This window comes from Macaca thibetana, chromosome 1 (genome assembly GCF_024542745.1).
Source record: "Macaca thibetana thibetana isolate TM-01 chromosome 1, ASM2454274v1, whole genome shotgun sequence".
Lineage (NCBI taxonomy): Eukaryota > Metazoa > Chordata > Mammalia > Primates > Cercopithecidae > Macaca > Macaca thibetana.
The window spans coordinates 86,374,406-86,400,044 of record NC_065578.1 but is presented as its reverse complement, the minus strand read 5'-3'; the positions used below and the strand labels follow the sequence as shown (position 1 = coordinate 86,400,044).

At 40.2% G+C, this 25,639-nt stretch overlaps 1 protein-coding gene across 3 annotated transcripts in view; it reads right to left on the bottom strand.

Annotated features, from left to right (window-relative positions):
• The window catches only part of LMO4 (LIM domain only 4), a 523,833-nt gene that overhangs the window by 142,730 nt on the left and 355,464 nt on the right, over nucleotides 1-25,639 (bottom strand). The window contains exon 1 of one of the 3 annotated variants that reach the window (XM_050775210.1): nucleotides 3,116-3,226. The exons of 1 other annotated variant lie outside the window; for it this stretch is intronic. The gene's annotated coding sequence lies outside the window, so the exon portion shown is untranslated. Of the gene's footprint in view, nucleotides 1-3,036; nucleotides 3,227-25,639 lie in introns of those variants that run through there. One more of the 3 variants, XM_050775268.1, reaches the window with a different exon arrangement.

The following is a 25,639-nucleotide window of genomic DNA, read 5'->3' as shown; positions in this document are numbered from 1 at the left end:
GCATGTATTCAGGCTTTTATATTTTTAAATATAATAGTTTTAAATAACATGTGAGGTCTCTTTCAAGGCTATATAAGGGTTAAAAAAAAAACACTGAAAACAAAATTTCCTTTATCATTTTGATCCACCCTAATTAAGTAATTTCTTCCTCTTGCCCTCTAAAAATTCTATCTGCAGGTCAAATCCTACACATATTTTTACATATAATGGTATAAACCAAAAAGATACCTGGTGAAAATCTTCACAGTGCCACCAACTGACTCTCTGACTACCTGAATCTTTCAGACACCCTGCTTGTTGCAAAGATGCACATTATCACCATGTGAGCATGGGAACTGTAATAATTATCTCAGGCAAAATCTTTCTTTAAAAAATAGTAACTTAAAATTCAATATAAAACCACCACATTTCTATAAACTCTTGCAGAGACTACATACTGCTGCATTATATTGTTTCTTACCCTGTGGACGAGTGTAAATGTCTGTCACTAAAATATAGGGACACTCTCATCCTAATATAAATATAAAATGCATAAAATCCAACATTTAAAACAACCAGGCACTTTTATAGGTATGATGTATTGTCACATATTCCAGCTATAATAAAGCCTACGGGAAGGGAAAGGCATGTCAGGATTAAGTATTCTGTTAATTGCAAATGTGTAGCACACCTGCAAAATCTGTGGAAAATCCCACATTTTGGAAAAGTCACTGCAAGTTCCTTTCCATGCTACCATCTCTTGGACAGGCCTAGAAAAATCCAGAACAAATGCAGAAAAGCATCAGAGAGCTGTTATCTCCAGTTGCCACTTTTCCCTGCTTAGTAATCCCCAGCCCAAAGGAAGCTGAGAGGACTGGTCACTCTATGATATATGAGAATGAAGGGGGGCAAGCACACTTTTTTAAACTGAAATTTATTCCACAATAAATACTTCAATGTTGGTGGGACATGATGTTTTATTGGATTACACTCGTTTGCTAGAGAAATCACACTGGGAATAGCAAAGCTTGCGGTTTTGTGGGTAATGCATTTGTAGATGGGAGGGCTTTACACTGGAAGCGTGTTGAAGAAGGATAACAAGCCAAATTAGGAAATAGCTAAATACATGCAAATCTATATTAGGGCAATACATGGCCGCGTTAAGTCCAAGAGCTTTTTGCGGCAGTTGCTTTACCTAGGCCGGATAATTCATTAGGTTTTGACTCTGGTAAAGATTAAATGAATATAGCATACGTTACATTCTTACTTTCGTCGCAGAAACAAATCTTCCTTGTACCAGCCAGTGTAATCTTCAGAGTTTTCGTTATATAAAACACCTCAAGAAAAATGCACCTCAGTAAGATTTACACTTTATTACTCTAATGATTCTACAAACACTACCACAATGTGATGAAAGACAGTGTAGTCCTGGACTGATTGAGAGCTAATAAAAATCAGTACTGAAAACTGAAAAGAGCACCCTTATCATCTTTCTTTCATTTAGAGCTGATTACTAGGGGATTATAATGCAATCACAGCAATGTGTGAGAGGTAGCTATGGGAACCAGTTTTAACTGTTTATCTAGCCAAAGATCTTAATTTAAGTTTGAACACTCTGATTCATTTATATGTAAGACACCAAGGAGACAAAATGCAGAAGAAACAGATGCGCACTTGTTCTTTCCATTTAACTTCGTAAGCTACCAGCCAATTTGTCTTTCAGGGACAAAATTAATTTCTGATGACAATGTGAGCAAGTAATAAACTAGAAGTTCCTGTCCTGGGAAACTTGTTAATGCCATGTAATGTTCTGGAGTTATTTAGGAGGGGAAGAAAGAGATTTGCTCCTGGAGTTACGGGGACGTCTGTAACAGACTTGCCTTTGTCCTAGCTCTTAGTCACCCCTGCAGAGGTTTATGACACCTTTTCTAGAAGTTGAATTGGGAAAGTTCAAAAGAAACCATGTTGCTTACCATTTCTTTCCTATGGAGTATTTTTAAACTTCTCATTTTCCTTCATATTCTCCGCATGATTCAGAATTGCTCAGAGCACAAACCTCTGGCCCATTGCTTCCTGGCCTTGGCATACAGGCAAGGTGAGTAATGATGAGATGATCAATGAATCATAAGGCTTCCTTCGTGGGTCCCACGTTGCTATAGAACACAGCCCTTTGCAGACAAGTGCACTCAACCTGAGGGGCTCGAGGCCATGGCAAACACTTCACAGAGGAGCCCAGGATGTGTGCCAGGACATCTCAGTGATGGCACTCAGTGTGCTAATCTGCTGCCAGCCAGAGAGAAGGGTGCCAGTCAGCTAGATGAAAGGCTTGCACATACTTACTTGGATGGGAATTGAGACCGGCCACCTCCTTGAAAGTATCTATGATGCTACCTATTTCCTCATATCAGCGAGAATAGCCATAATAACAATAATAAAAGCTAGCACTTACTGAACATTTACTGTATAACAGAGAATAAGATGGACACTCTACATACATTAGTTCATTTAGTTAGCTCAAAACTCTATGAAGAAGTCATTTTTATGGCCATTTTTTGGGCAAGGAAACTGAATCACACAAAACCTAACTTGTCCAATGTCATGGCTAGCAAATGCAAAAGTCAGCATCCAAACTCCATCTGTCAGACTACAAAACTGATGTGCTCTAGCACTCTGAAAGGGAAACCTTGACAGCGTTCTTCATCTTGGTCATTAATGTTTTCCCATCTTATTACAGTAGTCACCTCTTGTCTGCAGGGGGTGCACTCCAAGACCCCCAGTGGATACCTGAAACTGAGGATAGTACTGAACCCCATGCAGACTATGTTCCTGCCTATACGTACACACTTATGATAAAGTTTGATTTCCAAATTAGGCACAGTGAAAAATTAACAACAATAACTAACAAAATAGAACAATTATAACAATATGCTGTAATAAATTATGTGATTGTTCGCTCGCTCTCTCTCTCTCCCTCTCCGCCTCTCTCTCTCTCTCTCTCTCTTTCTCTCTCTCTTCCCTCCTTCTCTCTCTCAAAATATCTTATTGTACTGTACTCACCTATTTTCAGACTCAGTTGACCACGGGTAACCGAAACTGTGAAAAGAGAAACCACAGATAAGGGCACTAACGTACATACCCAGTTTTTTCTATCTCTGGATTGTGTTCGTCTGTTAACCCATAGGCTCTGTGCTCCGCTCCTCACTCACTCCCACCCCCGACTTCCCCAGCTTGTATTTTTCTGCTCTCCGGGGGAACTCCCCACGGCATAATGGCTGTCCATTAGTGTGTTTTTAAAACCTCGCTTTCTCCTATCCTCTGACAGTTTTCATATGCTCCACATGAAGGATCCTTTTCCAGAAATACTTTTGAAGAAAGTCTAAAGTAAGCTGAAAAGTATTACATTTTTCATCTCAACGGGGAAATGGATTTACGAAAAGGAGAGAAGAGCCTGCAGGTCTTTCAGATTTTAAAAAGAATTCAACACACTGCTGCACTGGCACTGGGAACACATCTATCACAGAAACCAAGAGAGCATCTGCATTTACACGCGGAAACGATTCCCTCGTCCTTGATCACGATAATGACTTAGAGTTCCGCTGAGCCTTTCATCCGGAGGGACGCCATGGCCCCTGCAAAAGCCAGCCCAGTGAGAGGCTCCCTCCACCACCAAGGCGCTGCTTCCTCCAAGGTGAAAGGAGGAAACGGCTCTATTAGGGGAAAATTGAAAAGGACAAGCAAGCACTGTAAATTCTGTTTCCAAAGGCAACTAAAATAACAGCTGGACTGTCCTTATTTAATTGCCCCATCTAGAACTTGGGCATAGCAATGTGGTCCCAAAGAAACCGTCTACAGAGCATCAATAGCAAGACATACATAAAAGAAGGGAGTTGCTTTCCGGACCTAGAGAAAGCCATGATCTGTGAACACCGGGACATTTTACTAATTGCCCTATTTCCGGTTTTTAAACCTAGGTCAGGCAACTGGGGGACATTCCCTAAACAATTTCCACATGCTTCCCCTTGACCTCAGGAGTCCAGTGGGATGAGTGCAATGACAGACACAGGCTAGTTTGCTGTTTGGGGCAGCGCAGAGCTGCTTCCCTAGCTGAGTGTAAACAATTGTATGAAACACAACCAGCGTCACCGGCTATTGTTCTGCAGGTCCTGGAACCCAGAGTGAAAGTCAGACTCACCCTCAGCAAGGAACAACTTAGAAGTTGCCGTTCCAGCCAGGCGGCGGGTGGGCCCTGGGCTAGCCACACATCCTTAGCTAATCCACGGGTGGCAACCTGTCTCTGTCAGGAGGTGCCGCTTGTCCTCTGCCTGGAATTCCTCTCTCCTATTTCCATCCTTATCCACCACCAATACTCCACTCAGGTGTCATCTTCTCTAGGTAGCCCTTCTAGAACTCCTTAAAGTTGGGCTAACTGTGCCCCCTCTGTGTTTCCATAGCATCATGCACATACCTCAGGAACGCCATCACCCACATTGTATGATAAATAGGCATCATTTATTGAAGACACATGTGCCACTCACCATGCTAAGCACTTTACACATAACTATCTCTTTTCACCGGAGGTACTATTACCCCATTTTACAGGTGAGGGAGTAGAAGGTCAACAAGATTGAAGTCCGGCAACTAGTAAATGGCAGAATTGGGATTTGAAATTAGGACTATCTGCCCCCACAACCCATACTTGCCTCCAATGACTTCAGCACCCTGAGGCTGGAATCCTATTGCGTCCATTTCAGTAACCCCAGCACTAGCACATACTAGGCACTTACAGGCCCTCGGTGTACACTGATTGCACTGACACCACTGGGGGAAGTCTATGGGGAGCTAACTGACCCATATTAGGGTAGCGAGCTGGCCTCAGTAGCCTGGCATGCTACTAAACTATTCTGATTTGTCTGGGTAAAAATGGATCCGTTTTTTGTTTGTTTGTTTTTGTTTTTTAAAAAAAAGAAAGAAAGAAAGTTGAAACATTTAGGCAGGGTCCTTGGTGTTATGCTGACACTTCAGAAAATGTGTTGTCTTCCTGAATTCAGGTGTTCTTTTCACTGAATTCCGTCAAACCGGTTCTGCATATTGACACAAGAGGTGTAACCTATAGCGATTCAATTGTTATGCATCACTGCATAATCACTTCTGTCATCCATCCCTGTCCTTCTCAGCAAGGCTGCTGCTGCCACTGTGGGAGCAGCTGCATATTTCCCCAGAGAGTGAGTGTGCTGGAGCACCCCGCGTGGCGTGCAGGGATCGTGGCGGCAGAGCCCACCTCTGTGGGATAGCAAGAGGCTATGCTGTCTGACAGGTGGGCAGCCCTGTTCATCCTTCTCCTTTCTTTTCCACATCCAGGAACTCAAGTCCATCCTTTCTTTTGTCTTCATAAGGGTCTCCCTTCCATCCTTTCTCATTGTCCCTGCTACTGCACTGGCGCAGGACATAAGCAAATTGCTATTGGCCTCCTGATTCCAGTTGGCCTAGGTCACTCTGCATGCTGCCGCCATGTCATCCCTACCCTGACTCACTGAATACCTCATCCTGCCTGATCTTCAAAAGCTAGCTTTGATCGCCTTCAGCATAAAGTCTACAGTCTCTTGATGCCCAAGCCCTCCACCAGCTACCATTCCAAGCTTATTTTCTACTATTCCCCAAGTTAACCCTGCTGAACTTTTAGCTGTTGTCCTCACTGGTCCCCAAACCAGTTCTGCTCTGCACTGACCCACATCTATACACACCTTGCCCTTTGCTCAGGCCAACCCAATGCTTGCTCTCCTCTGGAATCACCAATGATGGTCGTCTTCTTTGAACTCTCATAGCTCCTGTCCACTTTACAGTCAGTGATCTGGTATATCATCTTAGGTAAATGTATGTTGTTGTTTAACTTTGTAGATATTTGTATACAATATTCCTAGGGAAATCATAGGTTCCTTGTGGGTGGAGACCTCTTTCTCACCTATCTCTGCCCCATGAGGACCTAGAACAGGCAGTGTTTTAGTGATTGTTCAATGCCATTTAGATAGACTGTGCACGCTCCATTCCAGGCATCCCAGAGTCCCTGGAATTCCCCAAATGTATCATTTTATCTCTTATTTCCAGGTATTTGCATGAGATGTTCCTTTTACCTGGAACTCCTCAACTTTCACACTCCCCACTCCTCCGGCTCTGGTTTTCCTGGAAAGCTACTTGGCCTCAGCTTAGACATCACTGCTTTCAGAGAGTCCTCCCTTACCTCCATAAGGCCAGATGAGGGTTGGATCCCCCAGCAGCTATGTTAACTCCAATCAGTGGCAGTTATACTATGTGTTCGTTAAGACTCTTTGGATTATGTGTGATGGAGAAGCAACTCAAGCTAAGAAAAGTAGGTAATCTATTGGCTCAGGTATCTGCAAAGGCCAGGGTAAAGCTGGACTCAAAGTATGTGACCAGTTTACATTCTCTCTTGGTTTCTCCTCATTCTCTTTCACTTTTTCTCTACCTACTGGCTCTGCTTCTGATCCTCTATGCAGCAGAAACTAGAAGGGGGAAGAGAGTGCTAGAGGAGAGTCTGACTTTGAGGATACTGGGTTTACATCATCACAACAGCCTCCGAGGAAACAGAGCTGCCTTCTCCCAGCAGCCACACAGTAAATCCCAGGGACCTACTCTCATTGAGCTTGCTTCAGTTTGCAGGTTTATTCCTGGGCTAATCACTGTGGCTGCAGACATGGAGATGAAGTCTGTCACCTGCCCACCACCACAGTGTCATGGGGAGTAGGGGTGAACTACTATGATTGCCACCCTTCCCAAAACCACTTGGAATTGAAAAAGACAACTTCCCCATAGGAAAGAGAATCTTATTACAAAAAAAAAGGATACTAGATAAACAAAAACAATATATACTCACTATACAACATCTTTCTGCCTCTTGCATCTGCTGAAAGCTACCTGTGGATATAACTGTGCCTTGATCATCATCTGTCCTTGGTACCTAGCACATGGGAATGTCCAACCAATATTTGTTAAATATATGAATGAATGGATTCTCTGAGTGCCAATCAAATATCCTGAGTTCTAGACAAGGAAACACAATATCCTGTTTTAAAAAGCCTAAGAGTTCATTCAGTGTCCACGGGCCACTGCTGTTTGGCTTTCCCAGCTAATGCAGTACTGGCTACCTGTGGGTTTTTGGAGAACCCACGTTGACTGCTCAACAAATTCATAAAGTGTCCAAAGAAGGACCCTAAATTTACCTTAGATCTGGCAAGATGTGAGCCTAAGGTCACTCACCTACCTCCTTAGGCCTGGGTCCATCCAATGCTGTGATTACAAAAATACACAAAGCAGCACTCTATCAAGGCAGAGGACAACAGGAGAAATGCTTCAGAAAATCAACAAGATGCCTGTGTTTCTCACCAGATGGAAGTAAAAAAATGTGGTAAGTGAGTTGCTTTATTTGACCATTCTGTTAGTATATGCTAACAACATAAGAATATTCCACTCTGAGATTATAATAAAATTTGGCTTCTATGCCCCTACTCAATGGCAAGCTCTTAGAGCACAAGGACCCTATCTTTAACTACTTTGTAATTCCCACAGTGATTGGCACAACAAAGATGCACAGAGAGGCTGGAGCTAAAGTACCTCAATCTATCTGGAGTTTTCATAAATCTAATTCTGCAAACCCAAATCTGATATGATACTGACTTTCAGAGACAGTGCCATCACCTTGATTGACTCGCTGCTTCCAGAAGAACTTTATTTATAATGATGGAGTTCTTGTATTTCTTCTTAGGTCCTCTCATTAACATAAACAAAACTGCTTTTAAAATCTATTTTAAAATGTGGGTCTTACCCATTTTCTTGTCATCTGCCAAATGCCTGTAGTCTTTCTAATGAATTAGGCACCACAACGTACAATAAATGTGGTGCTCATACCCACTGGTGCATCTTTACATAATTTTGGCCAAATGCACACACACACACACACACACACACACACATATACATACACACAGACACACATCTTTAAAGAATAAGTTCCTTTAGAATCCCTATGGGGTATGATATGAGAAAGCTATATTCCTTAGTCTCAGGATGCCCAGGCATTACAAAAAATTTTGGAACAAACTTTAAGAAGGCTTATTTCAAACCTTAAATTTGTTGAAATTTTTGGTTTATTACCATAGTAGTCTCTTTTTTTTTTTTTTTGAGAGGGAGTCTCGCTCTGTAGTCCAGGCCCAAGTGCAGTGGCGCAATCTCGGATCACTGCAAGCTCTGCCTCCCGGGTTCATGCCATTCTCCTGCCTCAGCCTCCTGAGTAGCTGGGACTACAGGCACCCGCCACCGCGCCCAGCTAATTTTTTGTTTTTGCATTTTTGTAGCGATGGGGTTTCACTGTGTTAGCTAGGATGGTCTCGATCTCCTGACCTTGTGATCCGCCCGCCTTGGCCTCCCAAAGTGCTGGGATTATAGGCGTGAGCCACCGCGCCCGGCCCGTATTAGTCTGTTTTTACACTGCTGATAAAGACATACCCAAGACTGGGCAGTTCACAAAAGAAAGAGGTTTAATAGGCTTACAGTTCTACATGGCTGGGGAGGCCTCATAATCATGGCAGAAGGCAAGGAGGAGCAAGTCACATTTTATGGGGACAGTGGCAGGCAAAAAGAGAGAGCTTGTGCGTGGAAACTCCTGTTTTTAAAACCATCAGATCTTGTGAGACTTATTCACTAAGAACAGCACGGAAAAGGCCCAACCCCATGATTCAGTTATCGCCCACTGGGCCCCTTCCACAACGTATGGGAATTATAGAAGTTACAAGATGAAATTTGAGTGGAGACACAGAGCCAAACCCTATCAATTAATAAGTACATCTTGGTGTAAAACAATTGGTGCTATTGTCATCTAATTTACTTTCCAAAGACTTCTGTTAACTTTATAACAAAATATGATAACTTTTTAATAATACTAAAGATATAATTAACTAATAATCTTCTATCTGGTCTTTGCACCATCATTCTCTCTTTATCCTTCACAACTTGGATTCACAAATGCTTCTTAAACACATTGCAGCCTTCTTAAGGAGAACTCTAATTATGTATTTATTCTCCAAATCTCCTGGCAAGTCTATAATTCAACTATCTTAGCTGGTATTCCAGAACTTCCCTAAGCTCCCAGCTCTTATGCTAACTGATGACTTCCTGCATTATTACCACGTGGACACTCTGCACTCGGCTTTCCAAATCACCCACCAAACACTGAATACAGCAGGCTTTGCTTCTTGGCTGTAATATACTCTTTGCCTCAATTATTTGGCCTCTCTTATTCACCAGTCAAAATTCTACTTTTTCTTCAAAGGGCAAAGTATGTCCTACAAACATAAGAAGGCTTCCCTGAGCCCCTAATCCTACAGAGTTCCCAACCTGTGCATTCATGGGACTGTGAAGATCTGGTCTCTGACCTGGAACTTAGGTACTGACGTCTACCTTATCTCTGTTTTCCCCTAATTTTCCCTGCATATATTTACAACTCCATTGGGTAACATAAGGAGCACAGAAATTAGTTTGTTATACTTCCCTATGTTATTCAGCCCAACATTGTAATAGTTTCTCAATAAATGTTTAATTTAAAAAAAAAAATCTGGCTGTTTTCTGATATATCCAAATAACATTAGAAGAAAAAATCTTCTATTTTAAACCACTTAACTATTCCTTCTTTAATACAGGATAAGTATGAGCTAAAAAGACAGTTAACTAAAGAGTGAGTAGAGTTCTAATTAAGAAAGTTCTCTCTTGAGAATTGACTTCTTCATAGAGTATGGGGTTAGGAGTTTATTTAGGAAAGGAGAGGACAGACTATAAGGTGGCAGTCTCCTGCATGGGTCTTTCCCACTGTTTACTTCGAGGTAATGCATACACCCAGGAGAGCTGATACATCCATGTTCAGAGACAAATGCAAAATTATAGAGCAAGGAGCTCTGGTTCATGATGATGTTCTGAGCACAGATCTCTGCCTTCCCTTCCTCCAAAGATCCTATAGAAATTATAGAAAAGATGTCTTTTAAAATAATGAAACCAAAACTGTTCGGGAAAAGTAGAATGCAACGTAGCCTAGAAATGGAGGAATTCCTGGACGCCACAAAGCACGTGACACTAGAATGACAGTGAAATGAGAACTGAGGAAGCTGCAAGGAAGTCCTGGACAAGTTCCAAGCTCAACAAATGCAGAGCTGGAGGGGTAGGGAGACATAGCAGGGTGGGGAGTGAGAAACCATGGAGCAATTAATTAAAAGAACTGCATTTGGAACAGCTGAACCAATGAGGCAAATATTCCCCACACCCCTTGCCCGTGCCTGCAGATCAGTTAACAATTTAGTGGCTTTTGCCTTCCAGTTAAAGCCAGAAGAATTTCTCCCTAGAGAAGGGGAGTATTCTGCCTAGACGAGGGTCCTGTATTGGGCCTGGACACTGAGGTAGAAACAGAGTAGAGCTGGAGAGAATTCTGGACTTCTGCAACAGCTGCCAAGGAGAAAACTGTAAAATGTAAGGCACTCAGCCTTAAATATTAGATAACCAGTTATCCTGGGTGACTCAGACTGCTCCAGTTTATGTTATAATCTCCACACAATTAACATTTCTTCTTTCACTCTCAAATATGTCCTAGCTTGCGTTATAAGTTATGTAGTCACTTTATCCCTGAGTGAAAAACCATGAAGACACAGTTTTCAAACCCAAGCCCAGACACTGTATAAAAGGATTCGATCCTTCCCAGACTTGTCTGTCTGTTCAAATCATCATCCATACATTGGGCTCTCACGTCATTTGTCCAACACAAGACTTGGATGCCATAGTAAACACAAATGCAAATGTGGGTTCTTACATGTTTGTCTTATTAGGCACTTCATAATCTGCAATTGATATTTTAAAAGATTGTCACTAAAATGAAAACCAAATTTTAAATTCTCTTAAATTTTAGGACTCATTAACTCCTAAGAATACATAGTAGAGACACATTCCAAGAATTACTAAATATTTAAGGAAATGATGAAAGCAAAGAAGGGAGAACAGTTTACCTTATAGGGAACAGAGATTATTCAAAAAATAAAATAACATTGTTTAAAAATTCAATTAATTTCATAAGAGATTCAAGAGGACGACATACTCAATAACCAAAAACAAGGTGCTGTTTTTCTTAAATTGTTCAGAGAACAAAAAGGAATTATTGGAAATAGAAAAACATAATATCTAAATAAGAAATTTAATGGACAATCTGAATAACTGAATACACTATGGATGACAAATGGAGATTTGGAAGACTCCAAGAAATCTGTCAAAATATGGCACAAACTGACAAGATAGCAAATGTAATAAAAGGTAGAGATTATGGGGTCAGTAACTGGCTAATCAGAATTCTAGAAACATAGGACAAAAGCTACAGAAGCAAAGAAATAACCAAAGACATAATACAAAAGAAGTTTTTGTTCTGGTGGAAGACACAAGTCTTCAGATTTAAAAGCCAGACCACATGATGAGCAGTGTGAATTTAAAAAAAAGAAAAAGAAAACAGAAAAAGAAAGATCCATTTCAAGATATATCCTGATGAAATTTCAGAAAGCCAAGGATGAAGAGAAAATCTTACACTACCACAGAGAAAAAATAGACTATTCACAATAAAGGGTAGATTGACAGATTTCTTATCAACAATACTTGATGCTAAAAAGTAAGTAGAGTAGTGCATTCAAAGTCCTAAGAAAAATTATTTCAAAATTAGAATTATGTATTCAACTGTAGGAGGGAAAGGTAATATTTTTCTTCACCCATCACAAGGATCATGGCAGACACTCCTATAACAAAAGACAGGTTAGCAGGAGGAAAACATAACAAATTTATTCAACAAAGTTTTACGTGGTATAGGAGCCTCCAGATTTTCCCTGAATCTTCCCAAAAATTCAGGGAAAATGGTATTTTTTTTATGCTGAGTCTGATTAAAGGAGTGGCTAGTTGTGCAGAAATATGATCGGGCAAAAAGGGTATGATCAAATGGTAACAAACTCAGGGAGGAACCCCACAAGGCCTGTCTGTTCAGATTCTCCTTGACCTGCCTGTGTAGCATTTCTTACCTCCAGGTATGGAATAGGATATGTGTCACATGAAGGCCTTATGACCTACTTTCAGAAGAGGTACTTTGGAGAGTGATCTTTCTAGGTTTTATGGCTTGCTTTGGGAAAAAGGAATTCTAGTTTCTATGACCTATCTCTGGGCAGAATGGGAGAGGGAGAAAAGAGAGTGGGGAGATGAGGAAGGCCTTGCTTCTGTAGTCCCCTTTTCTCTTTCAGTTCAAAGCACTCAACATGCCAAGGCACCACATTTTGGGATATTGTGTTCTGAGCCCTGAAACAACTAAATTGTGTGTGTGCATGTGTGTGTGTGAAATGGGATAAAATAAAGATATTTGCAAAACTGCAAAGGCTAAAAAGTTTGCCACCATGAATTCTATGGGAAAAATTACTCAGAAAAGCAAACAAAGAAGTCAAAGATAGGCAACAAGAGAGATTTTTTTAAAAGAGTCCAGTTTAGCCAGAAGAAATGAACACAGCTAAAACAGCATTTTAAAAGGATCCCTTTGACCTTAACACGCAGAATTCTCACTTGAGGGAAATACAATGGTGACCCAGGATTAGTTTCTTATTCTTTAGACCCAAACACAAACTCATGGGTTGTGTGGTGAATAATATTTGCATAATCATAGGACTGTTTTTTTTAATTTTTTAAGTCAAGCTATGAACTCAGTACAGAAAACATATAATCGCCAACAATGTAAATGTAAATTTTAACAATGTGAAAATAACATAATTCATCAAAATTGGGAGAAAAAGAGAAGAATCACAAGAAAGTGTAAGTAAATTAATCTAACTTCATGTTGCATAGCAAGGAGTCGATAGATCCAAAGTTGATAAATTAGTAGGTAGAAATACACTATTTGAAGTTGTAACAGTAACTATGACAAGAGTTAAAGAGTTCATCACTTTTAACAGTTATTACCTATGAATGGCATGTTATTTTATAGCACTCCGTATTTTACCATTCTTTGCATGCATTTGTATTATTTTTCTAATTTAAAATGAATGCTTTTAAAGGTTTGGATTATGTGCCTTCACAATCTCCAAAGACCAAAAGAAATGATTTATTCTGAAATATCTGTTTTTGACAAGAATTGGGCCATCCACCCAATTAGAATTAATCACTGTAGTTCTAAGGAAAGCTATTCGTTGACTGGTCAGGCTGTTCTAACCAGGCCATGTGGCAGAATGAAAGCTCTTAGAAGGCCCAGCTGAAAGTAGAAAGGCTACTTTATGTGGCCAGCTTCCACCTAGCATCTTTCCATATTAATTGGTGATAGGGACAGCCACCAGCCACAGGATGGTTCTTATGGCGAGACTCACCCCTTTCAAGTGTGTTGCGTTTTTATGCAGGCATTATCTCCCTGGGGTAGGTGTGGACAGAATTATTATTATTTCCACATTATAGATGATCAAATGGGCACGCCAAGGAATTAAGTGGAAAAGTCCCAGGACTTAAACCCGGTTACCCTAACTCCCTTATCACACTCAGATAAAGGACAGGATTTTTACATTGCTGAAGGCAAGGAAATGAAAAGGCTGCAGCTTCTATTTACTCAATGACCATAAGGTTAATGAGAAAGCCATCAACCTTCACCATGCACATATCCCCAAACCATTATAAACTCGATTAATCAAAATTTGGAAGAAAACAATAAAATATCCCTTTTTCCTAGCCTGATAGCTTGATCTGAACTATGAGTTCAAAAACAAAAACACTCTTCTGTAATCTGAAGAGATCTTAAACAATTATCTTTTGTACTCCTTTCTGTACTATGAACAGTTATAAAAGCATGCTTTTAGAAATAACCAGTTCACAATCATTTAGTGACCAATTATGTAGTTGGTGCATTATCCAGACCTTTCACAATCTGTTCTTTTACATAATGATTTTAATGTTTCCTTTTGTTTTCTACTCTTTTACTATTCCCAATTTCCTCAATCATCATTACTGTATGTCCTGTTAAGAGTTTTGACCAAAAAAAAAAAAATAAGTTCACTAAGTTTATGGTATTTGCTGGGAATTTCATCTCTCCATGTTATGTATTCCTCCCACCAACAGAAGAAAGAATCAATGTTGGAAACAACCTGTTTCATAACAGATTTGAATAGCATTGACTTAACTTGAAAATAAATCTTGATCCTTATCAAGGGAATTATTTTTCTTTTGGGAGTATGAGAAAGTTTTCTTTAATATTTTTCTATCAGTTTTATAAAAATGGGGGTGGGAATTGAAAATATATTATGTATATTCTCCAAAGTAGAAACAGTATCCCTGAACAACAACAACAACAAAAAGTCAGTGGTTACCAAGTAGACAAGATATGTCCCTATGCACACTGTCCCAAAGTCCTCCTCAGCCATACATCAGAGAAAATCTGCCTGGGGAAAAAAATAAACAAATCAGTTGTGGCTTGGTGGGTCATTTTCAACCCCAAGCCTCTTCTATTTTTTCCTCCCTTTCACTCTGGGAAAAACAAAAAAAACAAAAAAAACAAAAAAATTCTCAGCTTCACAACTGAAGACTTGAGGGCTAGCTGTAAAATGAAGTTTGTCTTCCTTTTCGGTTCTGCGACCCTTTGCAAAAATGCACAGATTGTGGAGGGTTTAAAGCTAAGGAAAGAGCAAGAGCAGTTGAGATGACTGATAGTAAATTGATGTGGTTACTGAGTAGAAGGAAGGATAAGCTTTCCTTAGCTTAAGTCTTAAACTGGGATATCTCTTCCTAAGGCTAATGAGGAGCTACAAGAAGGTACATTCTTTCCCCAAAACCTCTCCTCTCACATCCCAGCCCTCCTCCCTGTCACTATGCCTGGAATCTGCTGGAAGTTTCAATCCTTGGGAAAAAGATCTGTGCTTTACCAGTCTTCCTCCTGAGTACAGATTGCCCTGAAGCACTAACAAATGAAGCTGTTGTCCGTATTCTCTGGGATGAGTTTTTCAAGTTGTCTTCCCCAGAATAAATTGTAAAAGGAAATGGGCTGGGCAGGCAGAGGGAAGTTTTTGATGAGTAGTAAAATTGGAAGGATAAGCCCGGAGCTTACAGCCCTGTGCAGGGAAGGGAAAAGGAAGGAAACTGATATTTACTAATGATTATATTTTCCAGGCGCTGTCTTAGGTGCCTTACCTACAGCCTCATAGCAGCCCCTTGAAGTAGAGATTACTGTTTTCATTTTCTAGATAAGAAAATAAAGGCTCAAAGAGGTTGTATAACTTGCCTATTTCAGTTGTCTGTTACTGTATAAAAACTACCCCAGAATTTAGTGGCTTAAAACAATAATTGATTATTTCTTAGAATTTTGTGGATTGACTAGGGCTCAGCTAGATGGTTCTTCCCAATGGTCTCACTTGAGTCTCTTAGATGTCACTCAAGTGACTGGTGCAAGTGACAGCCACTAGGCTGGGTGCAGCTGGGATGCTGAAGTCCAGTACTTAACTCTCTTTTTGTGTAGTTGTAAGGCCCCTCCCTCTCCAGCAGAAAGCCAGACTTCTTACATGGTGGCTCAGGGCTGTGAAAAGAAGGAAGCAGAAGCTCCCAGTCATCGTAAAGCCTAGTCCTGGAACTGACGTGACAGCACATCCACCATATTCTATTGGTCAAAGCCAGTCACAAAACCAGCCTAAAGGCAATGGTACCTCCCAAAAGCAGAGAGTAACTAGAAGCTTGCAACCATCTCTAAATCTACCCTATTGCTTAAGGTCACACAAGGGCAACAGACTCAGAATTTTTTATGGGACTTAATGCTTCCAGATCTGGGGGTGTGGGACAAGGATAATGCTGCAATGAAGACTCAAGGCTATAAGGGAGTTATGGATGTGGGGAGGGACACAAGGCAAGGGCAGGGACAATAAACAGCTAGAGGAGGAAGCTAGTGAATGAAGTCCCCAGGAAGGCGCCATACTGTCCTGAATAGGTGAATTAAGTGTTATGCATCTGGGCCAAGGCTTCAGTGCAGACTCAGATCTCCAGAGGAGATCATGGAGTCAATGGAACATTGCACAAACATTTTGAGTAAATAAAAATGCCCATCTCCACTTGAGGAGCCATTTGGCAGGTGAGGCAGAGAGCTGTGCAACTGTGCCTCCTCCAGACTGTGAACCCCAAATCACTAAACATAGGCTACAGTCACATTTATTCAACTTATACCTTCAAGGCAATGCGCTTTTCCCCACCTTCACCTCGTTCATTTATTTATTTGTTCCCACAACAAATTACTATTGAACATCTACTAAATCAAACACTGTGCTGAGGGCTGGGCATACAGCAGTGAACAGTCTGCAGAGGGTTTAAAGCTGAAGAAAGAGCAAGAGCAGTTGAGATGACTGATAGTAAACTGACGTGGTTGCTGGGCAGAAGGAAAGGTAAGCTTTCCCTTGGCTTGAGAATAGAGTCTTCAACTGGGCTGTGTCTTCCTAAGTCTAACGAGGGGGCTACAAGAAGGCACATGCTTTCCCCAAAACCTCTCCTCTCACATCCCAACCCTCCTCTCCTTTACCTCCATGGAACTTACATATTTTAGTGAGAGTAATAGGTAATACACAAAACCAGCAAGTAAATAACAAGTATTTTCCGTAGTGATTCTAATGGAGTTTGAGAGTGTGTGGTGGGGGGGAATGGACAGGGTATCAATTTTATTTAAAATAGAATAGTCAGAGGAGGCCTCACGGAGAAGGTGGCATTTGAACAAAGACTGCAGGAGGTAAGGGAAAAGAGCTTTCCAGGCAGAGGGAAGAGCAGGAGCAAATACCTGGAGCTGAAGGGTACAAACATTCACCCTTGGATTCATTAATTTAGCAATATTTATAAGCACCTACTACTCACCAGCATTGTACTCAGCACTGAGTATACAAAGATACATATAGGTTTCTACCCTCAAGCAGCTGACTGTTGAGAAAGGGAGACAGGCAAACAAAAATTCCCCCATGGCATTAAAAAACGTGATAATGGGTGAAAGCAATGTCTCAGCAGGCAAGCTGCTCAGCTTAGCTGAAAATTGTTCTCAGTCCATCTGTTGATAGATCAGAGAGACAAGGGTGGTGTTTTGTACTTGAAATATAATCTGCCCATATCCTCAAATATTACAGAATCATAATTTTTATTAAATGCAAATTTTATTATTGCACTTTAAAGCAAAAGTGCTGGGTAAACTGCATAATATAATCACCATATGACTATCACTTTGAATTAGTATTGCAGATACTTCTAACTACTTAATTATTTATTTTTAAAATATATTCCAATATTTTAATTATGTTCAGTTAAGTGTACTTGAATATTTGCGGCACTCTGCATTATTTATATTAGAGAAAAAGCAGCCTAAATCAACTTGCTCTGGCATTCCATAATTTGTGCTTGCACATCTCTAAAATAGATTTATATATAGCTATCAAATGGTTATTCTGGATATGCTATGATTTAAAATTTTTATCTGAATTTTATTTTAATGTACCACAAACATAAAATGTATTGGTTTCTTTATACTAGTACGTGTCTTATCTGATTATTCATATTCAATATTTGCAGAATAGTAACTAGAGCTGCACACTCTTCAATTAGACACAAATATGTAAATTTCATGACACTCATCCTAACCCCCACTCCACCCTACCTCTGCCTCATTCCTGGAAATAGTCTAAATTTGGATGAATCAAATTCTCTTACCCCTTTACGCAGCCCAGGGGTAAAGAGTAAGGGAAACTTTGTCAGTTTTGAACAACACCATTATGACAGGGAGAATGGAGATATCAGAGGCCCCAAGGGCAGTTACTGTCCCACACCAAGGAGCATAGCATAAGACTGCTTGAAAGGAAGAATCTGGATGGAGAAGCTTACACAGATGTGGTCTCTACTATACCTAGTCTGAAAAATAATGCAGGCTGCTCTGTTCTTTGGTATCTGTCCAATGTCTTTCCTAGTTTCTAAATTCATTTAGAACTCATTTCTATCTACAGGATAAAAAATATTAAAGTTACAGTATTTCAATAACCCTCTTTATGTCATACAAATCCAGTAGACAGACGCCCACTAAAGAGATTACAGCTTGAATACTTAATCCCAATTTGGATGTCTTTAAACAAGGCAAACCTGGCCTTAAATGCAATGCACGCAATTTAGCTAAGTATAAAATATTAATGCACAAACATGGCTTTAAATATAGCCAGAGGATCTGGCAGAAGGAAGCCACCCAACAGCCCCCTCTACACATCACTCTCTCAAATCAAAGGCTGACTGAATAATGAACATACCCATTTCCAAGCCGAAAGTACAGGTGGATCGTGACAGACCATCTCAAATCCTGGGAAGGGAGGGCTGCTAAGAATGACAGCCATTTCAGAAAATAGGCCTGGTTTAGCAGTTTCATTCAGACAGAGTTTGGCCTCCTAACCTCTCCTGCTTTCCCTGGACTCTCTTTGAAAAAGGATGACTATATTCTTCTTTTTTTCCTTTTCTTTCTTTCTTTCTTTATTTTTTTTTTTTTGAAACAGAGTCTCACTCTGTCCCCCAGGCTGGAGTGCAGTGGCGCAATATTGGCCCACTGCAACTTCCACCTCCCAGATTCAAGCGATTCTCCTGCCTCAGCCTCCCGAATACCTGTGATTACAGGCACGCGCCACCACAACCAGCTATTTTTTTGTATTTTTAGTAGAGACGGGGTTTTGCCATGTTGGCCAGGCTGGTCTCAAACTCCTGGCCTCAAGTGATCTGCCCACCTGGGCCTCCCAAATTGTTGGGATTACAGGCGTGAGCCACCGCACCTGGCCAGGACCAGTATATTCTTGATGCTCAGAGATGTGGTTTGTACCCAGGGCAACACAGAACAGCGTTACAAGCATGGGCTCAGGTGTCAGATTTGAACCTAGGTTCAAATCTCTCCCTGCAACACTTGTTAGCTGGGGCTACTCGGGTACATTGCTTAATCTCTCTGCGCCTCCATTTCCTCATGTGTTCATATGACACATTATAGTAGTAAATCAGACCCATGATATAAAGTCATTATGATAATGAAAATGCACATGGTACAATGTCTGGCCCATGGGAGTAAGATTTAGCTATTGTTATAGAGGTTACTACTAGAAAACCAGAGAGCAGAGCTTCTTGCCCTGCACTGTATAGTGGTAGTTTGCAGGCGGGAAAGGGTATCATCCATTTCCCATTCCACGCCTTCATCTGCCCTCATCTCCTTCATTTACCTTGTGCTTTGCTTTCCTCTTTAATCACTGTACAAAATATTTGAGTCCAGTAAATATCTGTTGGGTGAGTGAACTCCCGGGCTACTAACCCCCAGCAACACTTCCTGCTATGAAACAGACACCATATCCATGAGAGGCAACATGAGTGAAATGCTCATAGCTACTCCTAACACCAGCCTTGCACATTGTGGGTGAACAAAATCACACTGGACAAGATACTTAAAGAAGAAATAGAAGAAAAAAGAAGGAGACAGGGAGGAAGGAATGAGAAAAAGGGAGAGAGCAGGAACATAGGGTCCTGTGAAGCTAGAAACTATATTTGCAGCATTGTGATAAAAAGGTGGGACTTTAAAATAACATACTATCCTTTTCTTCACTCACAATCAAGATTTATTTGCATTTTATACTGAATATGGCAATACAATTATAAATTTCATATTGTAAAATGTCTTGTTATAGGAACCTCACAATAATAAACACTTCTATTCTTCTCATCCATAAGTGGAGCTAAAACCCACACAAGAACTAGGAATGCCAGTTAAATAACTCCCAAGCATTGTCTTTCCTTTTCTCAAAACTTCAATAATTTCATCAAAAATTAGTTCTATTAAAATATCACAGTTTTATCTTCACAAGAATAAAACTCATTCTTCCCACCTTGAGTTCCTCAGCTAACTCCAACAGTGGTCAGTACAAACTTGGAAACTTGAAGGCGTGCCTGGTTCTTCCCTCTCCCCTCAATGAGGGAATTAAACAGTCTGTCATGAAACAGGAAGCCAGACCAGCTAAGCTCTGGTCCCATCTCTATTCTTCCCTGAGCTCCTTAACAGGTTTCCTTAATTATAAAATAGAAATAATTTCTGCTTCATCAGTTGTTGCAAAAATTAGGTAAGGTAAGCACATATTAGTGAAGCAACCGGTATATAATAAGTCTTCACAAATGTTAATACCATTATCATTATTCGTATTTTTATTAAGCAGGGAGGTGATTTTTGGACAAGTCATTTAATTTCACTTAGTCTTGTCTTCTTGATCCATAAAACCAGAGTTCTGACAAAAATTCTCTCTAATATCATTTCTGGCTACAAAATGATACATTTGTAAAGAGCTTTATATTTTTATAAAGCACTTCTGTGTACATTTTCACTGGTTTTGGGGATAGGTATTGTTTCCATTTAAAAGTTAGGATATGGAGACTAAAAATAGCTAAGGGAATGATTCAAAATAATTTATGTCAACTGGTAGAAAAGTGAGGACTCAAATCCTGGTTTTCTCACTCCAAAACCATGTTCCTTCCTGTGAACAGCACTGATCATCTTCCCAAAGCTGCAGGCAACCATCTCATCCTTCAGGTTCCTAGTATCACTGTCATTGATCCGACCCTCATTCAGCCATCCATTCATTTGCTCATTCAACAGATATGTATTGATTGGGAGGCCGAAGCAGGTGGATCACTTGAGGTCAGGAGTTTGAGACCAGTCTGACCAACATGGTGAAATCCCATCTCTAGTAAAAATACAAAAATTAGCCAGGCATGGTGGCTCATGCCTATAGTTCCAGCTACTCTAGAGACTGAGGCAGGAGAATCGCTTGAACCTGGGAAGTAGAGGTTGTAGTAAGCCGAGATCACACCACTGCACTCCAGCCTTGGCGACACAGCAAGACTTCTTCTCAAAAAAAAGAAAAAAAAAAAGGATATGTGTTGAGTGCCAGGCAGATATATCTACTGAGAATAAAATGGTGAGCTAAAAAGATTTCTTCTCTCATAGAGTTTATAGTCCAGTAGAGGAGGCAGATGTTAATTAGATAATCATGGAAATAAATATTAGATTTAAAGCATGGTAATAAGATACATGTAGGAATGAGAACACATATAACAGAAATCAGGCTAAATTGGAGAAGTCAGTGAATGTTCCCTGAGGAAATAACTATTAGGAAAGTTTCAAAGGATGAGGTGGAGGGAGAGTCTGCCACACAGAATGAACAGTGTGTGCAAAGACCCTGAGGTGGGCAGAAGCGTGGCACATTTAGAAGACTCAGAGAAGGTCATTACAATTGAAACTACAAGAGCAAGGGGTAACGTGATTCAACATCAAGCCACTTTGTTTTTATCATAAGAACAATGAAAAGCAGAAGGGTGACATGAACGGATGTTAATTTTGCAAAGATCATTCCAACTGCAGTGTCTGAAAGATGGATAGGGGTAGGGCAAAGGTGGATGTCAATGTTCTGGTTAGGAAACATTTGCAGTTTGCAGGTGAGAGAAGACTAACAAAGCTAGGTTGGGAGTAATGATGGAGAGATGTTGGTGTAACCTGGAGGTATATGAGAGGATAAACCAATAGGATATAGTAGTGGATTCGATGTGGGATTATTTTGACAGGCTCCCAACTGTTCTTCCACTGTCTACTCTTTCCAGTCTATGAGCCATTCCATGTGTCACTGCAAAACAATTGCTCCTTCAATACTGATTTTCCTCCAGATAATATTCACTGCCCATTTTTCCTTTTTTTTTTTTTAAACAGTGTCACTCTATTACCCAGGCTGGAGTGCAGTGGCACCATCTTGGCTCACTGCAACCTCTGCCACCAAGGCTCAAGTGATCCTCCCATCTCAGCTTCCCACGTAGCTGGAACCACAGGCGTGTGCCACAACACCTGGCTAATTTTTTTTTTCTTTTTTTTTAGATATGGGTTTTCACCATGTTGCCCAGGCTGGTCTTGAACCCCTGAGCTCTAGTGATCTACCCACCTCAGCCTCCCAAAGTGCTGGGATTACTATTTTTCTATATATGGTTTTCTCTTACTACTTAGATTCCCTCCCCTCTATTCTCCACATATACAAAGTATATCCATCTTTCATCCTAAGTCTTTCCTCATTCATTAAACAATCATCAAATGTTTATTGAGCACCTATTATACTCCACAAATTGCTTTAGGTGATAGGGATACAGGAGTGAGTAAAAAAATTCCCTGACCTCATGGAACTTATATTCTAGATCTCTCTGATCCCTCATCTCTTCTAAACACACACCAAACATATAGATTATATCTCACAAGTTCATGATGTTTTTATATTTTTTCTATTTTTCCTACATCCTTAGGTAAAACTGAACCTCCTTGAAAGCAAAGACCAACGTTTTCGTTGCCTTCCAAATTTCCTACACCATCATCTGTAACATACAAATGACCTAAATGAAGCAAAAGATCATTGATAGTAGTATAGAAGACTAGGATTTGTGCTTAGTCACAATCTTTAACTCCAAAAACCTCATGTTTAATGGGGCAGACAGAAATACATTTGAAAAACACACATAACATAGGTAAATACCCCAAGTAGGTAGCAGATGCAATGATGAAGGAATGCATAGTGAACACACGCCAAACATATAGATTATATCTCACAAGTTCATGATGTTTTTATATTTTTTCTATTTTTCCTACATCCTTAGGTAAAACTGAACCTCCTTGAAAGCAAAGACCAGTGTTTTTGTTGCCTTCCAAATTTCCTACACCATCATCTGTAACATACAAATGACCTAAATGAAGCAAAAGATCATTGATAGTAATATAGAAGACTAGGACATGCTTTCACATTCATTATATCATTAGGATGATCTCCAAAGTATAAAGCACTATTGGAAATGCATTGTTGCCATTGTTAATATTGTTGTTGTTACTATTATCGGTATTGTGAACCAATAACAGAAACAACAACAACACTTATGCACTAAGTCTATTCCCAGTCCTGTTTCTGGTGAGTTGTAGTTAATAATCATTCTTATAATGGATAATTATGTGTAAGATAATATTACTTTAAAAATCCAGTATCCATCATTGAAGAACAATGGACAACCACTGATAGTATTCAAAAATAACAGAGGTTGAAGGTATATAATTTTTTATTTACTGCTCCATTCAGCTACATACAGCAAGGCTAAGTTCCAAAAGAAAACCTCTCAATAGATGACCCCATCTCACCTTTTATGACAGCCCTTCTGTTTGTGAAACTCATTTTCACTAGTTGAGAGATTGTCCAAAGATCTCCAAGCACACTGTGATTTGAGGCCACAGACGCAGAAGGCTTTGTGATATCCTATCTGCAATTGTTAATACACCCTCAGTCCCCCAACCTCCAGAGAACAAGGATTACACTTTGTGGAAATCCACAGAATAACAGATTTGGAAAGAAAATGAAAACACAATTTGTGAACAAAGACATACTGTTTTCCTTTAAAAATTAGCTGAAAGTCAGTGTATCAACAAAGTCCTTGTGCTGTCTTCATCACAGCCAATATCGTCCAATGACCTGGCTTGAAGGTTTTCCATGAATTTTTAAGTGAGAGCTTTAACAAACAATTCTAAGAATATCAGACACCCACAGTTACCACACTTCACATAAAATAACTAAGTAATATAGGCCTTAGGTGGCGTATTACTTCATATTTTTCTAGAAAAATGTTAAGAAGTGATTATCAAGGACTTAAAGATCAACACAAAGAACCATATTAAAAATTATAAGGACCCCCAAAAGCCTGTGAAAATTAACTTTAGAGGCACATGTTTTAATAAAATTTATTGTTATATGTGGTTACAAAATCATTGTTTAATATGTATAGCTTAGTCATTTGAACTCATCTCCAATTTGGCATTTAAATTACTCTCCAATTAGGTAATCATCCTGGTCACATTTGGGAGGTGTCTGTTCTTGCCCTGTTCTCTGGGAATTTCTGTTACTCCCCCAGGTTACAGATGATTAATCCAGAGGTGGACAGTTGACCCCAGCTGGGTCAACCAAATTCTCTACTGGGTATTTAGAGTGGGAATCAAGGGAGCATTTATCAGACTCTGTAGGTGCCAAGACATATAACATATAGTCTCTTCCTGTTATCTGAGAAGCAGAGAAACCCACAAGGAGAGAGAGGAGAGGAAAGAAAGGAGAGAAAAAATAAAAAGGAGGAGGAGGAAAAAGCAGATGAATAAATAAGAGCAGAAATGAGAAATTAGATCCCTGCTTTTTAGGGAGTTTTCAGGTCGATTCTCGTCCTACATCCTGGCTAAATTCCTAACCTCGGGCTCCATGAGATGTCCTGGAATTCTTATAATTGACTTCCTCCTTTTTGCATAATCAAGTTTGTTTCTGTTGCTTGCAACCCAAGAGCCTTATCCAAAATACTTTTTAGAAATGTTGCTTGGTCTCAAAGGCCATTCATTCATTTATTTCAAAATCATTTGCCAAATCAGGCACTAAAAACACAAATGTGACTTAGTCACAATCTTTAAATCCAAAAACCTCATGTTTAATGGGGCAGACAGAAATACACTTGAAAAACACACACAACGTAGGTAAATACCCCAAGTAGGCAGCAGATGCAATGATGAAGGAATGCATAGTGAAAGAGGAGTTACAAAGCCAGGGTGGTGAGCCTCACCTGGGGAAATCAAGGAAGGCTGCTGAAAGGAGATCTCAGAAGATGGCTAACGCAGCCAAGGGGAAGCTTATCCCACGGAAGGACAAGCACACACAGACATGAGTGGGATGGAACAATCTGGCGTGCTTAGGGAGCTATAAAGATTCCATGTGCTGGAGCACCTGGTTCAGCAAGGGCACAAGGAGATGAGACAGGAGTAGGGAGGGGCGGAAGGGCAGTGTGGCATTCAATGTGATGTTAGACTCAGGGCACTCAATCCCATGGAGAAAAAGCTCAGAGCCTTTATTGCCCCCTCCTTAGCCCTCTCATTTCCATGAGGATGTGGAGGTGGCATGTACCTCCCTTTTCAGACAAGAAAAATGAGCCACTTGACAGACTTGTGGGACTTGTTCCTGCCATCATCTGGGAACTCTGGACGGGGAGCTCCAAAGCACAGTGAATGATGTGAACGATGTTGATTCTTGCTCAGTCACAGAAAGATTCAAATGAGGATATAACCTGCGAAAGTAGCCCCAAAGCTCTGGAGTCTGGGGAAGAAACAGGATAGAAATTACAAATTGGGTTTCTTGGATATAGGCACAAAATAATTTTAAAATTACATCAGGATATAGATCTCAATAGAAGTGCCTTTTTGGACATTTTAATAAATGCTTTTCAGATATATCTGTGGGTCTGAGACTAATGGGAATGGGAATGAAGAGAACCCCAAAGTATCACAGGCTGAAACAGGAAGAAAGAAAGGAGAAATCCAGAGACAGTAGAAATGTAGACAAAATAGTGAAAACAAAGTTCAGGGGAAGAAAGTGAATTTTGAAGGAAGCACTACATTAGGATGAAATGAGATAGAATCAGATACCCAAAGCAAGATGTAGAAATAAAACTAATTTCCCTAGTTGAATTCTCCACTCAAAGTTGTAGGGAAAAAAGTACTTTCAGG